The sequence below is a fragment of the Poromitra crassiceps genome (assembly GCF_964638095.1).
Source record: "Poromitra crassiceps genome assembly, chromosome: 3".
In the NCBI taxonomy this organism is placed as follows: Eukaryota; Metazoa; Chordata; class Actinopteri; order Beryciformes; family Melamphaidae; genus Poromitra; species Poromitra crassiceps.
The window spans coordinates 75,831,520-75,857,674 of NC_139625.1; the positions used below are offsets into that span (position 1 = coordinate 75,831,520).

The 26,155-nt window shown below is 44.3% G+C and overlaps 1 pseudogene across 1 annotated transcript; it reads left to right on the forward strand.

Moving 5' to 3' along the window:
• Positions 1–1,018: 1,018 nt before the first annotated feature.
• Positions 1,019–16,598, forward strand: LOC310773268 (programmed cell death protein 6 pseudogene; annotated as a pseudogene). The gene is made up of 3 exons: positions 1,019–1,029; positions 9,103–9,621; positions 16,476–16,598. The product of its transcript is annotated as a programmed cell death protein 6 pseudogene (transcript).
• Positions 16,599–26,155: the final 9,557 nt, after the last annotated feature.

The window sequence follows — 26,155 nt, forward strand, 5'->3', positions numbered from 1 at the left end:
TGAATGTCTACAAGGCAACAATTGTCAAATTTATTGTTGATTTGTTATATGAATGTGTTCCGGCTAACTTGTCTCTTTGTTCTTTTAATTCCAGTCAAGCGCCGATTATTATCCACTTGTTTTAATTGTTTGTTTATTGATGCTGCCCGATTTTAGTGAATGTAACCGTACCTTTGGAACATTTTAACAATACAGTGATAATACTGATTATTCACTATAATCGTAAGGTGTAATTTTCTTATACTTTAATCTCTAGTGTGCGCATGTATACAAACGTAAAAAGTGATAATAGAATAGATAAGGTTCCAATCGGAACTCTTCTGGCTCTAGCTCCTCCCCTTCCCCATCAGGAACAACAAAGCCTTCATCTGTGGCATTCAGTATTTCCAGAATTCTTTGCAGGGCTGGGTCTTCCTTCTCTTGGCAGAGCAGCTCGATGCTCCTCAGCTTACCAAAATAAAAGTCCCTTTCTTTCTCTATAGCACCAATTTCCGATTTGAGATTGTCGATCTCCTCAACCAGGTGTGCTTTTTCAACTCCGTGGCACAGTTCGCACAGACTTGGAGGCCGTCCGGGTAGGATTTACTGTGGCCGCGATTTTAGCAAGTGGTTTGCCAGCAGGTTGAGCGTTTCAGTTGATGGGACCCTCCTGGGGTTTGAGACCCTCTTGGGGTTTGTAGCAAGTGGTTTGCCAGCAGGTTGGTTGAGCATTTCAGTTGATGGGAACCTCCTGGCATTTGAAACCCTCGCCGTCTCCTGTGACTGTCCTTGGCGAGCTGCAACTGCATCAGACCCGTTTGAAGCATAGTTTGCATCAAAGAGCTTTTTGAACCACTGCAAAAACTCAAAGTTGTCCTGGAACTTTGCTTTGATCAGTTTGTTCACAGGGATGGTTCTATCAACCCCAGCCTTCTTGAAACTTGTTTCTAAAAGTTTGAAATTATGTATGTATTCATGTTCAAGTTTGGCTTGGAATTTTACTTTATTCAAGGGAAGGCTTCCGGGAAACATCATAACCATGAACTGGCAGTAAGCTGTCCCTGAACACAACTGCTCAATCTTGGTGTAGCTCGTGTGCTCAATCTTGTTGGAGCTCATGTCCAAGGAGTAGTTGATCCATTCAATCATGTTCTGGCGACTCATGTTATCGCCGGACCCAGATGTGGAGTGCACGTTAACAGCCATCTTTACACCGATTGTCAGCAGCTTTGTGTGTAGTGGGTGGGACTTAGGATTGGGTGCAATGGGAAGATAATGAGGAAGTAGGAACAGGTGTGTCAGTGGGAGGTGCTTAGAGTATAAAAGGCCAAGCTTGGAGTGTGTCTGGCCTTTGCCTTGCACCTCTTGTCAAAACACATGTGGAGAAACATCCTGAGACCTATCCACCTTATTTTTGGCGGCCATTTTGCCTTACGTTAAGTATGGGTTCTATTTCCGGTGTAACCAATTTAGATAACCCAGCCCCTGACAAAAAAAACGTCTGAGGATTTTACCCTTTTACAGCAGAGCCATTCTGCTCTACAACCATGTCGTTCGGGTGCTGGGATAACGTAATGCATTGTGGGTAGTCGGCTACTAACTGTGGCTAATGTTAGCGGCTAGCTATGTTACATGGCAGTAAAACGCCACCAAATTGATTTAACTTTTAACCATTTCGAGTAACACACATTTCGAGTTTCCATACGGACCTCCAGCGTTGGTTAGTTGTTTATAACGTGACTATATTTATAACTTTTATAACGGACTCCAGCTTCCGGTTTATAATTCGGGTCTGCAGCCAGAGTATAACAAAGGAAATGGCAAGCGGCAACAATGAGTCACGTTAAACCGGACCTTGTACCCACGCTTCTTTTTTACAGTGGGGCATTCAAAAATAAGGTGGATAGGGTAAGCCATGCAGTTTGGTGAAGTTTCGCTCACACCAGACATGCACACACACATGTAGAAGGTTATTTATGTCTATGTCCTTCTTTTAGGACAGCTGCTTTAATACAGCCCTCCCCACTCAAATACAGTCGAGGTAATACTTTACTGTTAGTGGGTAAGTCATTGTTTTGTCTACTAAGCATCCAGGACTATGCATGTATTTTCCCCTATGCTGTGTTTGAATTGTTTGTTTGTAGAGTGACTGGTCATCTGGTGCTGTGCCTGGAGCCTGGAGAACACATCTCTATAGCTGCCTGGGTTGTGTCAACTTATACCTTTGGTAGTTATGGAAAATTATCAATGTCTGCAATGCAACAATTGTCAAATTTATTGTTGATTTGTTATATGAATGTGTTCCGGCTAACTTGTCTCTTTGTTCTTTTAATTCCAGTCAAGCGCCGATTATTATCCACTTGTTTTAATTGTTTGTTTATTGATGCTGCCCGATTTTAGTATTTTAAATAGACTTAACACTGGTCCTCTGTCCTTCTGTAGGGTTTCCTGGTGGCAGTCAGGGTGCACTGGGGGATGTGTGGTGTGGTACCCAATGGGAGTGGTGTGTTGATAGTTTGGGTGTGGTCACTCTTAAGTTGTGAGTGTACTGTTTGTAGTGATCTAATCTCTTCCTAATGGTTGTAGTGATTATTCTCTTCCTATTGGTTGTAGTGATCCATTCCCTTTCAATTGTTTGTAGTGAGTTATTCTATTCTCCCTCATTGGTGTAACACTGTGCTGCCGCCTCCTCACCTATCTTCTGTCTCTTCAGTCTTTCCCAGCAGGACCAGCAAATAGTCATTTTATTCCTTTAATAAAACTGCTTTGTAACAGCGCTTGAACTGGTGACGTTGACTGCTGTCTGTTTATTTAGAACTAGATGTAGCTGTATTCATTGTATTTTACATATTCGAGCCCCTGGCTACACTTCCTTTGGTCTCCCTTTCCCATAAAACCTGCCATTCTCTTTCAACTCCTTCCTTGATTTTCTCTCTAAGTTCTACTCTCTCCCCAGGGATATATTTACCATAGCCAAAATCTTCTTCTTCCTTGGGTTTTAATGAAACGTTATATTACCGCCAACTACTGGATTTAAACTGAATTAGCACCTTCCCGTCCATTTCCCATTCGAGAGCTATTTTATTATTATTTTAAGCTCTCAAACATCTGAAAAGCATACCTTCTCCAGACACCTCCACCCAGTGATGATGTCATCAGTGTGAGGCTATAAAGTGATGAGAGTATAAGTAGGTAGACTCGGGAGGAACCACACGGAGGCGATGGCTTCTGTCCCTGGGCTGTGCGGGTAGTCTACTGTGTAGGTGACCTAATGGTGCCAGATTTTTTAATTAGGTGATTGCCCTAATTCAGAATCAGAAAGACTTTAATGATCCCTGGGGGGAAATTGGGACAAGTTACAGTAGCTCGCTCACATAACACACATAGCATAAAATAAAATACACAGTAGTAATGCGATAGTAAAATAAGCAGAATAAGAAGAAAGAACACAACATAGCATGGGGTAAACAGTATTAAATGCGATAGGAGCAAAATAGTGGAGTACATCTAAGTGGAGTGGGTGCGAGTCATTGCTCATAATGGAGCGTAGCCTGGATAATGTTCTCTTCGACACCGCAGTCAGAGATCCCAGATCCTGCCCCACAATGTCCCTGGCCTTACGGATCAATTTGTTGAGTCTGTTGGCATCCGCTGCCTTCAGCCTGCTGCCCCAGCACAATAGCATAAAGGAAGGCACTAGCCACTACCGACTCATAGAACATCCTAAGCATGGTCCGGCAGACGTTGAAGGACCTCAGCCTTCTCAGAAAGTAGAGACGGCTTTGCCCCTTCTTGTAGAGTGCATCAGAGTTCTTAGCCCAGTCTAGTTTATTGTCAATGTACACTCCAAGGTACTTGTAATCCTCCACTATGTCAACACTGACCCCGTGGATTGAAACAGGGGTCACCGGAGCCTTGACCCTCCTCAGGTCCACCACTAGCTCCTTTGTCTTTGACACGTTGAGCTGCAGGTGGTTCTGCTCACACCATGTGACAAAGTTGGCCACCACATCCCGATACTCATCGTCGTCGCCATCTTTGATACATCCCACTATCGCAGAGTCGTCAGAACTTCTGAAGGTGGCAAGACTCTGTCTGGTAGGTGAAGTCCGTGGTATAGATGGTGAAGAAGAAGGGGGAGAACACCGTCCCCTGTGGTGCTCCCGTATTGCTGACCACTCTGTCTGACACACAGTTCTGCAGGCGCACATACTGTGGTCTGCCAGACAGGTAGTCCACAATCCAGGCCACCAGGGGGGCATCCACTCGCATCGCCGTCAGCTTCTCACCCAGTAGAGCCGGCCTGATGGTGTTGAAAGCATTGGAGAAGTCGAAGAACATGACTCTCACAGTGCTGGCCGGGTTGTCAAGGTGGGCGTAGGCGCGGTTGGTAAGGTAGATGACCGCGTCCTCCACTCCCAGTCGGGGCTGGTAGGCGAAATGGAGGGGGTCAAGGGATGGTTTGACCATAGGCCTGAGCTGCTCCAGGACGAGTTTCTCCAGGGTCTTCATGATGTGGGACGTCAAAGCTACCGGCCTGTAGTCGTTGGAGCCACTGGGTCTTGGCTTTTTCGGTACAGGAATGATACAGGACATTTTCCACATCACGGGGACCTTTTGGAGAAACCTAAGGGACCGGGGGCCGGACCGTTCCCCGAGCCAGTACACTTGACACAATGCGCCACCATATTTTCACAGCTGCGCTGGAACTATTATTAAGTAGGGGGTGCTGTAAGGAATGGAATCTCGGCAGCGTCGAAGAAAATTTTATGTTTTTTGGACTTTTATCCATATTTAGAAGAATATTTAATTTTAAATTAACATTAGGATTATACTGTTGTGATGTCATTATTCAGTATCTTCTCCTTTTCTATTATTAGTATTAGTATTAAATACTGAGTATCTCATGAAAAACTATTAATATTGCATCTTTTGTGTTTAGCTCCGTCTCACAGCAGGCCCGGCTCCAGAACCAAATTACAGAGGGGGCCTGCCCTAGCTTGGGGGGCCAAGCTACCCAAGGGGGGTCCGGGGGGATTCTCCCCCGGAAGAAGATTTTGTACATTTTAAAGTAAAATTCGTCAACCTGGTGCATTTGAGAGCAAAATGAAGAGGCTAAATCTATGAAGAACTACACACATCTCTAATGTGTTGTGACTTTACAAATAATTAGGCCTAAACAATTAATATTAAATGTATTTACACATTGTGCACAAATTGCATTCATTGTGACAAATTTACAATAGTTAATATCCAGTCAGAATCATTGCAAATGGAGGTTCAAAGTAACAGTTAGCAATAGCATTCAGTTAATCAATGCCTAATGACAGCCAGATTCCGTTTTAAACTTTAAAACAGAAAAACGGAAAAACGTTTTTAGCACACGCAAAAAAAAAAAAAAAATTGAATGGGGGGGGGGGGCAGTTTAGGGAATGGCCCGGCCCGGTCAGGCCCCCCTCCAACGCCGGGCCTGTCTCACAGCATTGTAACATTGTAGTGCAGCAAGAAAGGAAAACTACTGTAAACATTTGAACCATATTTCTTGTTTAGAACCTATAGCTAGCAACATCGCCATCTCCTGAAAAACATTAATATTGCACCTTTCTTGTGGCTACATCACAGCATACTGAAAAACATTTATAGTAGATCTGACTTGTTTAGTTCACTTTAGATTCACATCACATCTGAAAAACAACCAGTCGAGTGTAATAAGTAAATGAGGTTTAATTGTAAAAAAAAAAAAAAAAAAATCTAATTTCTTTTTTTTGGGGGGGGGGGGGGGGGGGCGAGAGTGAAATGTACCCGGGCCCGGGCCCGTGTGGCCCGGGCGGTTCCGCGATCCCTGCTTTTGGAGACTCAGGCTCTTGTTGAAGATCAGCTGTAGCACATCACACAGCTGGGGGGCACAGGCTTTGAGCACCATGGGGCTGACGCCATCCAGGCCAGCTGCTTTCCTTGTGTGTAGTCTCATAAGCTGATTCCTCACCTGGTCCGCTGTGATGGTCAGCATGGGTGGGGGGGAGTGGCATCATCAGCTCTGAAGCCCTTCGGGGGAGGGGGGGGGTGTGGCCTCGTCACTGGGTGGTAATTACGATGTCATAGAGCAGGCGACACCGCAACACGCAGTGGTCATCAGTGATGTCATAAGAGCAAGTGAGCTACGGGCGAGGCCGTGCAGCGGCTGAGCCTACACGCGCGAGATGACTAGTATTATTATTATTTATAATAAAATTGAGTATGTGGGCAATGTTTGTTTGTTTGTTTCAAGTTTTGTGTTCGGCCACAGCTATGCTGTTTTACGTGCGATCAGGCTGAAACTTTCAGGGTGTGTAAAGGGCACACAGGGTGACCTGACCTGACGGAACCAGATTTTTTAATTAGGCTAATTACCTAATGATGTGATGTCATCAGTGATGTCATCAGTGATGATGTCATCAGTGATGATGTCAAAAGTGATGTCATAAGGGCATGCGCACACACACACACACACACACACACACACACTGATGATGTCATCAGTGATCGAATGAGCACACACACACACACATACACACAGGAGGCATTGTGACATCACTGGTGCAATAACATTTATTGGGCAAAACACACACACACACACACACACACACACACACACACACACACATACACACACACACACACAAACCTGAAAATGGCCAGTAAATGGCCAGTCAAAGTAAATTTCCCCTTCAAAGATATCCTCATGATTTTCTACCAGTTTAATCATCACATTAAAATAAATATTTTTTGTATTACACCTTTTCTTAAAAAAAAAAAAATGCAATTTAGGCAATATATCATTAAATATGCATAAATTAGTATAACTGAATTGCCATATATTTATTAACCTTTTTGGACTTAAAGCAAAGTTAGAACGTTTGTGTCATCTAATTAGGAATTTGAACAATATAGTAGAGGACCTGGCTCAGATATGTATGCACTTCAGTTAGGAGAGAATATCTCAACTGTTATAGACTAAATTATGACTCATGCGAACAACTTGGGGCATGTGCCAAAATCTCTATAGGGGGCGAAAAACCTGAAAATGGCCAAAACTTCCCTTTTGACACTACAGGTGAATAGGATGTTTTTTTAGAGTTGCATAATATTTTCTTAATTTTTTTTAAGAAAAAGTGTAATACAAAAAATATGTCTTTTAATGTGAAGATTAAACTGGTAGAAATTCATGGGGGTATATTTTAAGGAAAATAAAAACTCCCATTTACTTAAAAAAAAGAAAGGCAATTTTGGCCATTTTCAGGTTTTTCGTGCCGAAGAGAGATTTTGGCACATATTCCAAGTTGTTTGCAGGTGTCATATTAGTTTATAACAGTTGAGATATTCTCTGCTAAATGAAGCGCATACATATTGTTTTCAGCATGTAGCAACGAGCTAGCGTTGTTGTTGTTTCACAGCGGCGCAGGCATTTGAGATCGTCATTCGTTTTTTTTGCCCCATCAAAAAAATAGCACTGTCACTGTCAGTAAAAAGGTCCTGGGTTTGATTCCCACATGGGATGCTGTTGCCACTGGGGGTCTGTCTCTCCATGCCTTCGATGCCCAGTGCCCAGGTGGGCTATCTCATGAAAAGACGAGCCAGGAGGGCAAATTTCATGGCGCCTCCAAAAAGCGCGTGTATGTGTGTACTGGCTGCCGTGCACATGTGTGCATGCGTTGTGTTGTCTGTGACAAAATAAAGACTACTAGGGGTGGCCTTCCACGGCGCTGCCAACCATAATGTCTCAACTGAACATGCTCAGAAGTTCAGAATCTGCCCTATATTAGTAAACGCCACCCTATTTGCTCAAGTGGCATTGCTGATCATCACTGATGATGCTATTATAGTAGTGTTGTAATTGCTCGAGTGAGATCACTGGTGACATCATCATCGAGTGGTGAGTGACATCATCATTCCATACAGTGATATCATTGCTTTATGACAGATTAGGCTCTTTCACACCGGCCTTGAAAGCCGAAGAATGCATGGAAAATAGGATTCGCGCCTCCGATGTGAAAGTCGTGAACGCGCTTTGGTGGACAATTGTTTTACGCCTTTTGTCCCGCGACGGTAGGTAGTAACAGCGCCGGGTTACCTGGCAACCCGCCTCCATTTGAAAGCGTCGTCGCAGCGAGCCGGAAAAGGTGCGAATGGTCAGCTCATTCATAAAAAATTACAGGGGAAATCACTTCATGTATCAAGAAAGTGCAGGAGTGAAAGTAAAAAAAGTAGCCTATACAGTCATGACTGTAGGGACGCCAGGAGGAATGCTCCGTGCGGTTAGGCTTTATGCTCAAACGTGACATTAGTAGGTAAAATTAACGGATATAATAATAAGCTTCAGAGGGCTATAGCTGTCTGTGGCGAGTTGGTCTGAGGATATTCCCTCTCGAAATCAGCTCTGTGCATTCCCTTAGAAAAACTACTAACGTTAAGTAGTCATGTGCATTTATAGCCTATAGGCCTAGTATTCCCCCGACGAACGTTATGCAGACTGCAGCTGTTTGATATGCGGGCGGTCGTGTATCGTTCCAATTTTAGTATAGCCTACTCAATTGGAACGATACAGAGAAGACTGGCGTGCGGTCGTGTATCGTTTTATTTTAGTAGGACACCATATCGATCTGTCCGCCCACCATGCGAGTGCACCTATCCTCCCTGCTCAGCGGACTAGGAGAAGGAGGGAAGTCTTGTTGTTGAATGAATTCGTTCATCATACAGTAGCCTAGGCTACACTAACCATTTGGGCTAGGAGGAGCAGGAAATCCCTCCGCTCGCCTTTCAATCCGGGAGCGGGGGATTTCACCTGAAAGTACACCACAGCACGGGAATGTGGCCGTGCTGCTTGGCTCTGTGTGAAAGCAATTTCTGTGGCGAGGGTGCCAGCTTTGCGGGACTCCTAAACTGCAATTTTGCACGATCTGTGTGTGAAAGAGCCTATACTGAGGATCTCATAGTCATTGTGACATCATCAGTGATGTCATAATAAAGCCTTCCCTGCAGAGGCCATAAGCAGGACTGGTGGAAGCCGCAGTTGGACTGTCTGCCCACCGTGTTATACTTTCACAATTTTCACAGACCATTGCCTTTAAAATGACGTATTTTCAGTCCCTACAGAGCTCCCCTGCATATCAATGCCCCTCCGGACCAGGGTTTTCTGTGGAATATCTTCCAGAGGGTGGACAAGGACAGGAGTGGAGTAATATCAGCCTCACAGCTTCAGCAGGCCTTATCGAATGGCACATGGACTCCTTTTAACCCAGTGACCGTCCGCTCCATCATCCATGTTTGACAGGGAAAACAAAGCAGGGTGAATTTCAACGAGTTCGCAGGCATGTGGAATTACATCACAGACTGGCAGAACATCTTCAGGAGCTACAACAAGGACAACTCCGGCTACATCGACAACGAGCTCAGGCGCTGACTGGATACGGATATCGCCTGTCAGACCAGTTCTGCGTCACTCTGAAGTTTGACCACCTGAGGAAGCAACAGGCGGCCTTTGATGACTTCATCCAGAGTTGTATCGTACTACAGAGGCTGAGTGATGTGTTCAGGAGGTACGATCACCACCAGAGTGGCTGGATAGAGGTTTCATATGAACAGTATCTGTCCAAGGTCTTCAACGTAACGCACACGGTTTACCAAAGAAGAGCACACCTGGACACAACTGTGCCAAAGCCACCGGCACCTCCCCGGATGGCAGGACAGTCAGCTTATACATACAGGACCGTACGTAACCTTGCATCTGTTTTTGCCCAACTTTCCAGAGCTACTATGAGGAACAGCATGGATTGTGCTGAGAAAGAAGTCTACCAATCAACATCATCATTGGTAAGTAGCAAATAGCGCTAGACAAAAAAAAAAAAGTGAACTATCCCTTTAACCTCTAAAGGCAATATGGATATGAGCAAAATACAGTACCATATTCAATCACACTTACAAACATTTTCTTTTTAGCTCAGCTCTTTTAGGCTTCGTCTATTGTATGGATATCCTCGCGCGAGAGAGATTTCGTACAGTCTTTCGTCCTTTGTACAGTATGTGTCTCTCTCAACACCAGATGGTCACAAACACCAAGCACATCAGATTACAGTACTATCAGCACCTCAACATTGGTCCTATGGTTGGCAAGTTATGGGGGGTTTTACCCAGACTGCAGAGATGCATTGTTCCGGATGGGGAAGTGGCAAAACAAAGTCATGTCATTTATTAGTCCACTAGTCCAGTGAGTGATCGCTTGTGGGGGGTCCCGACCCCCAGGTTGAGAACCATGCACTGATTTACAGTTAAACTAGCTTTTCTGCTATGAGCAGAACATCAAATCGTCCCCAAACCTCAGCCTGAAAATGTCCCTTCACATTATTATACTTCACCAGATTTTTTTTGCCCTTTCACCTGATTAATTACCCACGTTACTGTAAGTACTGCTGGCTTGAGCAAAAAAGGTTCGCAGAGCCTCTTCCACCTCGACAGAGGGATTTGCAGCGTGCAATACAGCAAATATCTAGCTACTCAATAGCATGAGCTTAATCCTCTGCCCTATTTCATGCTTACCCATGCAAAGCAAAGTTAAAACAGGATAGATGACCCTCCTGAGACTTCCTGTGACCCACTTCCTGTAAGCTGAAGCGGAAAACAGCTATTATTAGGCTGCCAGCCCCTGTCTGGCTGCTGGTTATTAGGCTGCCAGCCCCTGTCTGGCTGCTGGTTATTAGGCTGCCAGCCCCTGTCTGGCTGCTGGTTATTAGGCTGCCAGCCCCTGTCTGGCTGCTGGTGGCGGGATCATCACTGGACAGGCGGGATCGTTTAATTTATCATGGCAGAACAGGCGATTTAAAGTTAGGAGAACAACTTTGTAGGTAATTGTCTAAAAGATATTGCAGTGGTCAAAATGACAACGGTGTCCCTCACTCCCTTTTTAATAAGTTATATCTCAAAGTACAATAATCTCTTCTATCTCTCTCCTTAGGTCTAATTACTGTTACTTCTTTCCATAGCACTTTACCTTTTGTTCTCTGTGATTGTGCTTGGGCTATTGGGAATTATCCAGGCGCTGTGCTTCTACTTTTTCACATTTTTAACTCCGCCAATGGAGTTGTTTGGGAGGTCATGTTTTCACTCCTGTCTGTCTGTCTCTCTGATCCCAGTGACCAGATCCCAGCCACCAAAGTGTGGGACAAAGAGTATGTTTGTGTGGGACAATCTGGGACACATTAGGGCTGCAACTAACGATTATCTTCATTATCGATTAATCTGTCGATTATATGGTCGGCCATGTTTTCTTTTCTACTTTTTCTACTAAAAAATTCTTAATATGCCCAGAATTCATTGTAGGCTACCGTAGTCCTGCTTAAAATAATCAAGAACTAAACTGCTTTGCAATGGAGTAATTTAGATATCTATCTGAAGTCTGACTATTTGTTATATCTAAGCCATAGTCAAAGTCTATACCTTTGTGAAACTGGCCCCACAGAACAGAAGAACAAAACTCCCAAACATCCGCTAAAATTAATGACCACAGTCCTTACTTTGACAAAATGTTTTCCAAAACAAACCAATGAATAAAACATAATACCTCTGTTTTCAATTCATTTTATGTAAAAATTGTCAATAGGAAATCATATTACTCCATTTTATTCCAGTCAGTTGTTTCTGGAAAAACGCTGAAACGACTTTCAGTGTAAGGTGACCAGATCTCTGAAATGAAAATCGGGGACATTTCCAGTTCAGCAGTGAATAATACCCAATGTTATTATGTATGAAGTAAAAAAGGGAGACACTTACTGTTTCATGTATTTTGACCATGGTAGCCTACTGTAATAAGCTATGGTGCAGGCTGACAGATCCCGCCAAAATACCACATTAAGACACCAAGACCTTGAGGAACACCATAGAAAAATTCATGCTGTGATTAGAGGTCAAAAACCTTTGTTGACATTTGGAGATTTCTGTAAGCATTGCATTTTTTTGGCAATTGGGTGGTGAGCACTTCTGTTCTGGAACTTGCTCACAAACCCCCCTATTGTCAATATAAAGCCAGTCTAGATCTTCTAGTTTCATATGATATCAGTATATTCACCCTAATCCTAGCTTTAAAAAACCTGTGAGCCTCTGAAAGGCAGTAGCCTAATGTCGGCTGTGGATCGGGGACATTTTCAGGGACATCTCTAGCCAGGGACAGGTCACCAAAAAAGGGGACTGTCCCGAAAATCGGGTGTGTCTGTTCACCAGGAGTCAGTTTAGCTAGCTAGCAGTAATATTACGCTAGCATCGAGGATAAATGAAGATGTTTCTGTAGATGTAAAAAAAACACGTTATTTTGGATCCCACGCCTCTTCTAGGGAAGACCCTCCCATATTCTGCCTCTGAATGGGTTGGGGGGTTCTGCACAAGGAGGTTAGGTGTAGCCATGAATAGTGGTGATTGGTTGGGTTTAGGCATGAAGAGTGACGATTGGTTGTGGTTAGACATCAAGAGTGACGATTGGTTGGGGTTAGGGTAAAAATATCAGGATAAGCCAATCAGGGGCAGAGAAGGGCGTTCAGAGGAAGAATAGGGCAGGTCTTCTATAAGAGACGATCCATAATAATGCGTGCCGTCTTGACGATGATGTTGCGGCAGCTTTAGGTCGCTGCTCTCTCTCTCCATTCACTCATGACCTCACTCCACCACCAAACCACGCTTTCTCTCTCTCACTCACTTGTGGACCCGGGGGGAGGGGCTTAGGCTACGACCGGACATCTCATGTCACGCATTATAGAAGCGACTGCACCGCTTAAAAACCTTGTAGCGCCCTTCCTTCAGTCTTACTTTGAAAATACCAAAATCATTCACCAAAGTTTCATCAAAATCCAATCAGCATAGCCCAGGGCCGCGGGAAGTGGGTGTGCTGCAGGTGCTGCAGTTAGCCTGGTGATTAGCTAACAAAGGCCAAGACCAACAGTCGGTTAGGTTAACTGACTGTAGTGGGGCGGTATGACTAAAGACCATTTTTATCACAGTAAACTAAATTAGAAAACAAATCTTTAACAGACTATTCACTTTCACTCAGAGCGTTAGCTCTTGAACTGACCTCCAGTCACACAGCAAGCTTTTCCAGCTAGCTCTCTCATCCATGTAATTTCCTATCTTATAAACAAGACAGGAGAGCATGAGGAGGTCATGTCAAGGAGGAAGATAGGGGAGATTGTGTGTGTGTGTGTGTGTGTGTGTGTGTGTGTGTGTGTGTGTGTGTGTGCGTGGTGCGTGTGCATGTGTGTGTGTGCGTGGCGTGTTCTTGAGGTTCAGACGATCCCATTACAGGTAATATGGCCCTGCGCTTAATCACCTCTCTCTCCTTTTCCCCTTTCTCATCACTTACTACTTAAACGCTGTGCAGCCAGTGTGGGCAGATTACCCTCTCCATGTGGATCAATCAATTTCCATGGCAAATGGGGGGTGGGGGGAAGGGGGGGGGTTTGTTCAAGAGCCAAGAAAAGAATGTTTGCTTTCTCACTGACGCTCATGTATTTTTGAAATCGTATGACAGGGCGGGTTAACAGCTTTGGGTCGTGAAACTTAGCCGATGCAGAAAATGAACTTTAATCTCCAGAAAGAAAAAGGGGAAAAATAGAGGGGAAATTGCAGTTTGTGTGGTTTTCCCAGAGCAAGAGTGGTTTTATAGCAGGACACTAAAGGATTGTGTACCGTGAGGACAGGTTAAGACAGTGGTTCGCAACCTTATATGGGCGCAACCCTAAGTGGGGTCACCTGGAATTCCATTAGGGTCGCCTGATTTTATTACATTTTTACACCACACACAAGTTAATACTACTGAAGATGATTAGGGTCAGAATTAGGTTTATTTTTTTGTTGATAAAGTGATAAAGTGATAATCTCTAAGATTTCAGCTTTGTTCTCTTGACACCTATGGCGATGAGTGGTAATTGAAGGTGAGATCCAAACAGTGTTGCATTATGTTACATTACTAATGTCACATAATGTCACTATAAGAGGGATCAGGCGAGCAGCATTTTGGTAAACCAACCGCGTCACTGGGTGGCAACGGCAATGGAACCCTATGGAGCCCAAGTGGCGCGAGGCTTGAGTGTCTGACTCTAGCCAGATAACTCTGTTAACAATTAAAAAAATGCAACAGTTCACACAACTAACTAACACAGCATGCATATATTATACATCAAACTCTTGAGCTAAGTCTGCTCTCATTCAGAATGTCAAAATATAAGTGATGTGATGTATAGTTTTTGAGATATTAACGTTTGTTTGGCACAACTCTGCGGTTCCGCATTTCTGGGTGGCAAGTGACGTCACGCTGATTCGTCCTATATACTGCAAAGGCTTTCATCAATGGACCAACAACATTGGCCTCAATCAACATTGTGAGTGCCTCTTAATTAAAAACATTTATTTCGATGAAAATCTTTGAGATTATAACTTTAAATCAGGATTCTGAGATTCATTCTCAGATTAAAGGCAGAATTCTGTGGGGGGAAAGAAGCATACTATGTGACATCACTGATGATGTCACTGATGATATTATCAATGGTGTACCGGAATTTGGATGTCTCGGGTCCCTAGATATTTGTGACGTCAAGTAGGGTCACGAGCCAAGAAAGGTAGGGAACCCTGGGTTAAGAGAAGGGGAGATTGTCCCTTGAGGTGTAGCCTACCCTACAGGATAATTGGGTGATAGGTTTAGGGTTAGGTGTGGGGCGGGGGCGAGAGGTTAGGTTTAGGCGTGGGGGGTGGGAGAGGTTAGCTTTAGGGTTAGGGCAGGGGTGGGCAACTATTTTTCATGGGGGGCCACATGAGAAACCCAGATTGTTGCCGGGGGCCGAACAAATATTGTCATGCCGTAACCCATGGATGGGCAACTTTGGTGATAGAGAGGGCCACAAAAAAAATTCCTCACTACCAGATTTAGCTGAGGGCTGAACGGCGCCAGGGCGAAAAATTTGGGGCATTTGAAGCCAGGTTTAGAGGAATAACTCATTTTAAATTAACAATTGTGATGTCATTATTCAGTCTTAACCACCAATATTTCATCCTTTTCCTCACTCACTCCTATGTCACCACCTGCTCTCCCTGCAGGGCTTGAAATTAACTTTTTTCACCACCTGCCAATATGGCTGCTAGATTTTAAAGTTACCAGCCAATTAGAATTTCCACTAGCCAAAATGTTTTTCTTGAAATAAACCAGAATATGAGTGGGTTAATTTAAGCATAAGTATCAGTAAGTGGCCGGGATTCTCAAAGCCTGTGTTGAGGGTCACACAAGAACAAAAATGCACTCTTGAAGCTAAATAAATCCAAAACCAACAAGTTAATTATTTAAATTTCTACTTCAATGTAGAACAGTCATTTCTTACACATGAGATTACTTTTAGCCTTTTAGTCATAAATATTATTGAAAGATATTCCATATTCCAGACTGAAATGCTATAACAGAAGAGTATTGCCCAGAATGACATGAACATTTGGACACTTATTCAGCGGGTATATTGCATGTTGCGTTCAAGTGCACTGTAAAAAAAAGAAAAAAAAAGAAAAATTGCAATTCCATCGCACACACAAGGAGTGCCCGCGATGCCGTATGTTTCCCATGTATGGGTTAGGGTCTGGTGGGAGGTTAGGTTTAGGTGTGGGGGTAGGGAGAGGTTAGGTTTAGGCGTGGGGGCTGGGAGAGAGGTTAGCTCCAGCCGGTCCACCGACACGCTGCAGGCCGCCTCGCCTCGGTTCTGCTTGCGGGCTATCAGCATTGCGGGCTGTCGGCACTGCGGGCTGTCGGCACATAGGGTACCTAGGGTGCTGTCGGCACCCTATACAGGTAGTACATTTTCTTTAAGATATCAGTGATGGTCTCTGGTCTTTAGGGGTATTGAGCTTAATGGCTAGCTCAGTGGTTTTCAACCTTAGGGTCGCGACCCTAAGTGGGGTCGCCTGGAATTCAAATAGGGTCGCCTGAAAAAAAAAAAATATATATATACACACCACACACAATTTTTAATACTACCGAAGATTATTAGGGTAACATTCATTTTTATTTTTTTAGTTCTGAGTTTAAAGTGATCATCTCTAAGATTTCAGTTTTGTTCTCTGGCGATGAGCGGGGTCACAAGCCAAAAAAGGTCGGGAACCCCTGGGCTAACTCTTCATTGGTCAAGTCTTTTTCCTCAGAGCTTTGGTTCAAGGGTGTCTCTCACTGGTTCAGAGGTGTTGAGTTCACCTAGTTGTGGCTCACACATCCCCAAGTGGTATGTATGGAGTAGTGAATATTAAAATAACCAAGAATGACGATTGTATCCCATTTAGAGATAATAATCAAGGCCAGCAGAAAATGGCTTTTAAATATAGACGCCAGACCCCCACCCCGGCCCGGAGAGAGAGTCAGAGAGCATCAACGTCCACTTTAGGGGCTTTTAGCTTAGTGGCTTAGCTCTTTGTTGCTTGCGGCTGTTTCTCTGGCCTTTTCTGCCAAGTCCTTTGTGGTGGGCATCACCCTCTACTTCACAGGCCTGGTTCTCTGCCTCGAGTTCAATGCCTGGATTGCTGATGCTGAAGATGCTCTCTCTGTGAAGCATTTGATGCCACTGAGGTTTTGAACAAGATTAAACGAGTCAACAAGGTTTTCAAAATGTTTTTTTTACCAAAGGTCTAACATTAGTAGGGAGAAATATGAATAATGAGGCCAGCAGATCAGAGAACTCTAGTAGGCGGCAAGTAATTGTAGTTTAAAACTGAACTAAGATTCGGTGTCAAAAGATGACAAAGGAAGTGGCTTATGAATACATACCTCCACACACCCAAATATACCCCCACCCCGGCCAGCAGTACTAGGGGAACTGCAAAAGTGACAATCTTTGGGAGAGAGAAGCAGTGAGCCTCATCGTCCACTAGGGGCCTTTAGAGGCTGTTCAGACAGGACGTGTGTATTTCAGATCCGAACACTTTGGAAATCACGTCAAGAGCGCTTCCATCGCGCACAGACCACAGCACACGGATCGTTTTTGTTGCCCCCCTGCTGTTTGCATGGCCCAGGCAGTCATGCGAGGGGACTCACCCAGTGTATGCAAAATAAGACCTGGGTCGAAAATACCAGTGACATTAACAAGCATTTCGCTTTTCCTCCAAATGTTCAGCCTGAGACGCCCAGAGCACGCCGCACACAAACAAATTTGAATCGCAGAAAGGCGATGGCTTCTCAAATACACACGTCCTGTCTGAACAGCATCTTAGAGGCCATCTCTGTTTCGAGGGCATCTCTCTCTGGTTTGGGTGTCCCCCTCTGTTTCGAGGGTGTCATTCTCCACTTTAGAAGTCTTGAGCTTAAAGACTAGCTCTTTTTTGCTCAAGTCCTATTCTCTGAGCTTTATCTTGAGGGCGTCCCTCTCTGTTTCCCTTGCACCCTTCTCTGTTTTGAGGGCATCTCTCTTTTGAGGGCGTCCCTTTCTGTTTCGAGGGTGTCTGCTGCATCTTTGTCTTTTGAGGGCGTCATTCTCCACCTAGACCAGCTCTTTTTTTTGTCTTTTTCTCGGAGCATTGTTTCAAGGCTGTCCCTCTCTGTACAGAGGGTGTCCCTCTCTGCTTTGAGGATGTCTCTCTCTCTTTTGAGGGCGTCCCTCTCTCTTTCGAAGGCATTATTCTCCACTTTAGAGGTCGCAAGCTTAAAGGCTAGCTCTTTGTTGCTAGAGTCATTTTCTCTGAACTTTGTTTCGAGGGTGTCCGTCTGTGTTTTGAGGGTGTCTCTCTCTCTTTTGAGGGCGTCCCTCTCTTTTTTGAGGGCGTCAATCTCCACATCAGAGGTCGCGAGTTTAAAGGCTAGCTCTTTATTGCGCATGTCTTTTTCTATGAGATCTGTTTCGAGGGTGTCCCTCTGTGTTTTGAGGGCATCTCTCTCTGTTTTGAGGGCATCACTATCTGTTTTGAGGGCATCATGGTGTATGCTGGAGCCTGTGGACAGGTGGCTAAGCCAGTCTTGTATCCCCATCTGAGCAGAGCAGCGTTTGATTGTCCCGTTCTTGTTCCAATTTATAACCTCAGTGACATCTCTTAAATTACATTGTGACATAATCTGCGCACAATTGCTCAACTGAGCATGCTCAGCCTGAATGAGTCATCAGTGAGTGATGTCATCAGTGAGTGAAACAATTGCTCAAGTTGCTAAGTAGCTCACATTGATGACAACAATGATGTCACAAACAATTGATGATGCTCGGGCCAATGACATCATCAGTGATTTATGACATCACTGATGATGACATCTTCACAGATTACATCACAATTGCTTGAGTGACATTAGCCTACTGATGACATCATCACTGATTACATCACTGATTACACCACTCACTGATGAGTGATTACTTTGACCTTGTCTTGATCCTTGTTACACCAAGGTCAAGACTGATGACAACTCTCACTGCGGCATCACAATTGCTGAGTGACATTGCTGATGACATCACGACATCACCAAGGACATGACTTATTGCTCGAGTTACATCACATTGTGGAGAAAGAAAGTGCTGCGGATCAAAGTTGGTGAAACATGCACCTCTTACTTCTCACCTGAGTGTGTTTTAGACGACTAAAGGAAACATGCAGTTCCTAGATGAAACGTATCCCCCTAGCTCATTCAAGTTTCCCAGAATATCTTGCTGCAAAGGAAGGAAGTGCAAAGGAAGTCCATCCGTTGATGGACAGATATCAGACAAGGTGATGATGTCACTGATGACATAATCAGTGATCATCATCATCATCATCATACCTTTATTTAAACAGGGAAAGAATGATTGGTTAGGTTTCGACATGAGGAGTGAGTGATGATTGGTTAGGTTTCGACATGAGGAGTGAGTGATGATGAGTGATGAAAGTGACAACTTTGCTGTTATCTTATCTTGTATCAGGCCGGCCCATTTGAGGACTTTTAGCACATCATTTGACCAGTTTCTACAAATGTCATGCAACTTGTTTCAGACATTTACTTGGTCAAAGTGAAATGGTCTTGAAGAAAGTTTATTTTCCAGATCTTCTTCATTGTTTTATGATGATTTCTTGAAAGAAACAATACTGGCATGAATCAAGTGAAATTTACTGCAGCCTGCAGGATTATGTGCCTGTGCAGTGAGATAACTAAAAATACCATGAAATAAGCTTGAACAAGATGACAGCTTCCCATTTTTTGCAGTGCAGTTTTCAATGCAAAAGTCCCATTGGGAAGGAGAAGAGACTCCCCTGTCCCATGCGATGCCTGAGCATGCAGCAACGTGTTCCGGGACTCCTGGATGGCTCTGCTTGCCCCGGGGGTGCAGGTCACGGTTCGTCAACCCGATCCCCAACGCACAGTCATCCCATTACATCAACAAATACAGCAGCACTGGCGCTCTTGCTTCCATGTCAACGAATAGCTTTTGCATGTTTGACGCCCTGCGAGCGGCTCAGTCGGGGCGACACGCTCCACTCTCCTCTACTGCATGAATCTCATTAGAGTCACTGAAGTGCTCCACCACTGCATGTGTGCCCAACAGGAAATGAGTGTTGTTGTCCCACCCCATTTCAAATGCCGTTTTATCCACTTCTTCTTTGGCTCCATCTGTTGTATTGAGCTGCTTTGCATTCATCTGATTTCATATGCAAGGAGCAAGAAGAGCGCCTGTCATTACTGTCAATGTTGCTCCACGTCCTCCTCCCGCGCAGTAACATTGCTGTTACCTTGTCGTTACATTGTCATAACATTGGAGTTTGCTGTCTGCTGCAATCGGCTGCGTTCTACTGTACTACATGCCACACTGCACACAGTGATAAATATATGATACAGTCGACTGTATGTCCTGAGGTTTGTAGACACGGCCACTGACTCAACAGCAGAATACCTTTATGGACTAATGCAGAGGAATTGTTCTTCAAACATTTTCCATGCCAAAATATTACAAGTATTCAGTGTTTGCTGTGTGCTCTCGTCAGGGTGAGAAAGCCTGAAGCAGCTTTTAGACTTTTTAGAGCATCACGGCACATTAAGACTCTCCACTGGAACCCAGACTGATGATATTGTTTTTAGTCTTAAAGGAATAGTTCACCCAAAACTGAAAATTCTGTCATCATCTCCTCCCCCACATGCCAGTTGAAACACAGTTGTCCATATAACACACAGGGAGGTTGCCAGCACAACTCCATAGCAGCCTTCTCCAAAACACCTGAAGTCAGTTCTTCAGAGTTCCAAAACCATCATTTACTGTAGTGACAATCTGAACTGTAGCTGACTGATTTGCAACAAATAATGGTGTGTACAGTAGGTCTTTCTATTCAGTGTGATTGTTTGGCTGTTTTTGTTTTATAACTCTAAAGAACTGGTCCCCATTGACTTCAGTTGTTCTGGAGAAGGCTGCTACCAAGTTGTGCTGGCAACCTCCCTGTGTGTTATATGGACTAATTTTCACCTATGTTTCATTGGGGACTGCCCCCTAGTCCGATACCTCACGAGTCCGATACCTCACGAGTCCGACACCTCATGGTTTTGGGTTAGGGTCTGGGGGAGGTTAGGTTTAGGCGTGGGGGTGGGAGAGGTTAGGTTTTGGGTTAGGGTCTGGGGGAGGTTAGGTTTAGGCGTGGGGGTGGGAGAGGTTAGGTTTTGGGTTAGGGTCTGGGGGAAGTTAGCCTCTTTTTTCGGACTCGTGAGGTGTCGGACTCGTGAGGTATCGGACTCGTGCCATGGCACCGTTTCATTTGGCATGAGGGTGAGACGGTGAGTAGATAACAGAATTTAAATTTTTTGGCGAACTATTCTTTTGAACAGGTCTCCAAAGCATGCACTGCCTTTAAAAATTAATTAATGAATGCCCCCCACACACATTTTTTTCCATTATTATTAAAAGAATAAATAAGAGACAAAGAAGAACATGTATGTTTTGCAGGCTGTTTTTTCTGTAGCTGTGTTTCAGGAGGAACCTCCATCATATCAGTGGGGAATCTAACTGGCTCATCATATCTGATATTTAATAGTATAATATTTTATATGACCGATTATTGATTTCTAGTGTGGACATCCTTGATTTCTAGGGTGGAGACTCTGGAGAAGATGCGCCATGGGCACATGTTGATCATAACGAACAGACACCGGATGTCATCAGTGATGTCATTAGTGATGATGTCATGTTCCAGACCAAGGGGCCCGATCACAGGGGGGTCCCCACGGGTCCGCTCGTAATAAGAATGAGAAGTGTCCGTGTGAGTGAACAGAACTTTGTACGGCCACAGCTATGCCATTCTACGTGTGATCGGGCTGAACATTTCAGGGAGTGTAAAGAGGACCCGTGCGGGTGACCTGACTGAGCAGGATTTTTTAATTAGGTAATTGCCATAATTACCTAATGATGTAATGTCATCAGTGATGTCATCCTTCCTGGCTGAGGCTATAAAGTTCAGTGATGATGTCATCAGTGTTGATGTCATCAGTGATGATGTGCTTCCTGGCCCCGAGCTGCATTATGCGACGCGCAGTGGGTGAGCTGCAGGGCGGGCAAGCCTATAGGAGTCGAGCGCATAGTGCGCGAGATTGCTAGTCTTTCCAAGTACCCCCTATAAGCTGCTCAAGTACCCCTAGCGGTACACGTAACCCTGGTTGGGAATCACTGTGGAGCAAGGACAGCTCCTGAGGCTAAAATGGAAAAGGGAAAGGGGAAAAAACAAAGCTTGATTCATGAGTTTTTTAGCGGACACAGGCCCGGTTTTACAGGGGTGCAAAAGCAGGCATTGCACCCTTATTTTAATTGTCTGCATGCTCAGTTGAAAAAAGAGTACAGAGTAAAGAGATTTTTTTTTTGTTTTGTTTTTTAATAAATGCTGCAGCTGCACACTTACTGTTTAAACTTGAATTATAATTGTTATTTTTCTTTGTTCTTTGATGTGAATTTATGGCTTTTTGCCTCCTTCATCCAATATGGATGCACCTTCGCCTGGATTGTCAGGATGCATTTACGAGAAACTCTCTGAAAAGTCAGGAGATTACAATTTCATAAGGTCTGCTCAGAGGAAACGAAAGCACATGGCATATTGATCCATATAGCGTTTAAACAAGGCACAACATACATTATATCTTGCTCACTTTGTTTACCGATGGGATCCTGCGCTCTGTACAGTATAAGCTCCATTTCTATAGTAATATTCAACATATTGTCGCCCCCAACTCATCAACATACTGATTGCTCAGTACCCCTTCGCGTCACTGGGTACAAGTTATCTTGTCTTCAAATTCTTGTTGACAATTTGGAAGTGAGAACAGGCCGTTGAATTACGACCCAAAGGTAGGTAATTGTTTAAATTTAGGCAATTAAAACCACTTTAGTTACATTTAGACAAGTACAACAAGTTTTGTTAATGTTATGGTAAAGTGTAGGCAAATAAAACAACTTATTTTATTTATGTGGAAGTCAGACCATGGGCCAACATGTGGATAAGAGAGTCAGGGCCGTGCGGAGACCCCTTTTTTTTTTTAAATAAATGCTGCAGCTGCACACTTAGGTCCCTATCGTTGCATCGGCACTGTTTCTAGGCCGAACGCCTGGCGCAGCTCAAATCAGTGGGCGTGGACCAGCGCACTTGATATCGTCGTGCTGGCGCTAGACGCAGCCTCAACCATTACAACCACGCCTTTTAAGCGTAAAATTATGCACCGTCATGCTCATTGGATAACTGCAATAAACAAATCGCACGCTTGCCTTTTTAGCTCCAATTCCAGTGATCCCGCAAAACCAGACGAAAGCCAAACGCTCTGCCCCCCCCCCTCCCTTCATCCAGTCTGTCTGTCTGACTGCATTATAGGCTATTATTCCATATTATTATGCTTCTCAAACCAATCTAACTGCAGTTTCAATACTGCAAGCATGTAAATACGCTACACTATAGCAAGATCAAAGTGAAAATAATGTACTAAACGCATCAGCTAGAAAAATATAGCCTATTAGATTGGTGAAAGTTTGTCCAGAAAGATATCGTTTTCTCTCCCCTGCTGCAGGTAGAATGATCGATGCACATAAATATACCCTACATTATGTAAAGTCATTGCATAAATGTGTTTTTATTGTAAAACTAAATGTCAAGTAGGGCCAAGTTATTGGAGCGGACATCACAGTATAGCACATCACAGAAGCGCGTTCCGCTGTCACTTATCTAAATCACGTTAAACCCACAAGGGGTATATATAGGCTCAAGAGGACATATATGTTTCACATAGGGTGGTGTTTCATTTCGATGTTTTATTTGGTCCAATATTGAAATGTTCGACAATTGCAGGTTGTCTTACCATTACACATTATTTTAGATCTACCTTTTATATCTATTTCGGCTCATTTGGTTGCTATTTAGTAGCGAAATGGAGGACCCAATTGCATGCTGGGAGTGGACATTCACAGGCAGTAAACTTACAACTGCTATTTCCTATGGGAAGCTGGGTGCTGCTATGTGTTGTGTCTGTTTGAGCGAGGGAGTCAGAGAGAGAGAGAGAAGGGTGACTCAGAGGCAGAAGAGCACTGGCGCACTGAATAGGCCTGGTTTCAGAGAGAGACAGAGAAGGGTGACAGGGGAGAGGCACAAGTGCACTGGCGCACTGAATAGGCCTGGTTTTCAAAGGCGCAAAGCGCTAAATGTAGGCCAGGTGCGAAGATAGCACTACGCCGGTAGTTAGCGCCGACACGCCCACTTTGGCCCATTCTGGGACTGCGCCACGCCCATTCGGCCTAAAGCGCATTTGGCAGCCTAAAGCCATATTGATATCGTCCCAAAACAGGCGCAAGGCACGTTTTTTTGCGTTTAAGGCCCGTTTTAGCGCCGAAGGCTTGTGGGAGAATAGGGCCCTTACTGTTTAAACTTGAATTATAATTGTTATTTTTCTTTGTTCTTTGATGTGAATTTATGGCTTTTTGGCACCTACATGTAACCTTTTAAGGTTGAGATAATTGTATTATCATTATATGGTCCAAATATTTCAGTAAAGCAGACGTGAAACACTTGAAATATTCTTGCTTGGCCGGTATCATTCTACTTGAAATTATGGTCAAATGGATTATTTTTAGTAAAATAACATGTCAAATTTTTCGGGCGGCCCGTGCATGTGCACCCCTTCCTATCTAGGATGCATCTCTAGTCATCTTGTTCTGGAACCGGCCCTGAGCGGACAGCAGCTCTAGATCTAAGATAGGATTCCCTGACTAGTTTGTCCTGATCCAGCAGGTTCAGATAATGTCAACCCAAGTCCTCTAATCTTTACACTTAAGCAGTGTGAGAAAACACCTGAAACTCCCTGACAGCTACTGGTTAACATTTTGCCAGACATGAGATGAAACATTTAGAACGTTTTTAGTTTAATCTTGTTCCACTATAAATCATCAAGAGAGAACAAAAACATGAACCAGGTCAAGAAACACCAGAGGGGCTTTTAAAACATTTCACATCAGATAAAGAAGATCACAACTGAATTGGACAACAGCTTTCTCTATTGGATGCATTTTATTCTCATGTATCATAGCAACAGACATCAGGTAACTTTCCCCCACAGTGAAAATGGATATAGCCTACAGCGTTTTGGAGAAACCTTTCAATTATTCCTCGCTGACATGTGGCATTATTGATCGAACTCGGTCTAAAAAAAACATTTATTTTGTTTTTCTCGAGCTTAACTTCAAGCTCCGTCTCATTTCTCAGCAGGACCCCCCAGTCTGCTCGCCAAGGACGTATTTGCCTCCTTCATCCAATATGGATGCACCTTCGCCTGGATTGTCAGGATGCATTTACGAGAAACTCTCTGAAAAGTCAGGAGATTACAATTTCATAAGGTCTGCTCAGAGGAAACGAAAGCACATGGCATATTGATCCATATAGCGCTTAAAAAAAGGCACAACATACATTATGGCCCCTATCGTTGCATCGGCCTAGTTTCTACGCCGAGCGCCTGGCGCAGTGGGCATGGACCAGCGCATTTGATATCTTGGTCTTGGCGCTAGACGCAGCCTAAAGCATTACAACCACGCCTTTTAAGCGTAAAATTATGCACCGTCATGCTCATTGGATAAGTGCAATAAACGAATCGCACGCTTGCCTTTTAAGCTCCAATTCCAGTGGTCCCGCAAAACCAGACAGAAGCCAAGCGCTCTGCCCCCCCCCCTCCCTTCATCCAGTCTGTCTGTCTCCATATAGGCTATTATTCCATATTATTATGCTTCTCAAACCAATCTAACTGCAGTTTAAATACTGCAAGCATGTAAATACGCTACACTATAGCAAGATCAAAGTGAAAAGAATGTTCTAAAGGCATCAGCTAGAAAAATATAGCCTATCCCTATATGATGAGATTAATTTTATATTGGTGAAAGTTTGTCCAGAACGATATCGTTTTCTCTCCCCTGCTGCAGGTAGAATGATGCACATAAATATACCCTACATTATGTAAAGTCATTGCATAAATGTTGTAGAAAAGGGCCCATAATGGCCCACCGTCAAGCCTGTTCTTGGGGCAGTCGATGCCCACCAGCTGGCGCGCCACGACGTAACGACGATGACATCATCAACAATGACACCGATGATGTCATAGCATAGAGCTCACCTGTGAGGTCATCGGCAATGTCAGACATAACATCGATGATGTCATAGCTCCCTAGAACGTTGTGACATCACCAATGACGTGATGTCATACACCGACCAGCGAGCATATAAGCCACAACTGGGATATTAACTTTAAGGCGACTCACTACTTGACAGCTTGACTAACCTCATCCAAGAGATTCCAGAGATTCCCTTTCCTTCACAATGTTCACCTTCACCGCGACCAAACCCGGACCCGAACTGAATCCTGGCCATCTTCCAACCGGCCAGGCCCTGGTGCCTGATTGCCTTACACCCAGTCATCCCAGCGGTATTTCAACCGAGTCCCAGGACCGACATGTCGGTCCCTATCTCCATCTCCGTGATTCTGACCGATCAGAGCGCGTGAGCCCTCATCCACGATCCAGCACACCTCACGAGGCAAGCCCAAACGCTTCGCCTCCAGCAAGCCAACAAGCTTCGCTACAATTTGGTCCTTCGAGCGGATCAGAGGACTTGCGACGCTCAGAGATGGAGCAGGAGTCAGGTGAGCTCGCTCTGGTAACGGCACCCCACCGACCAGAGGAGCAACCCT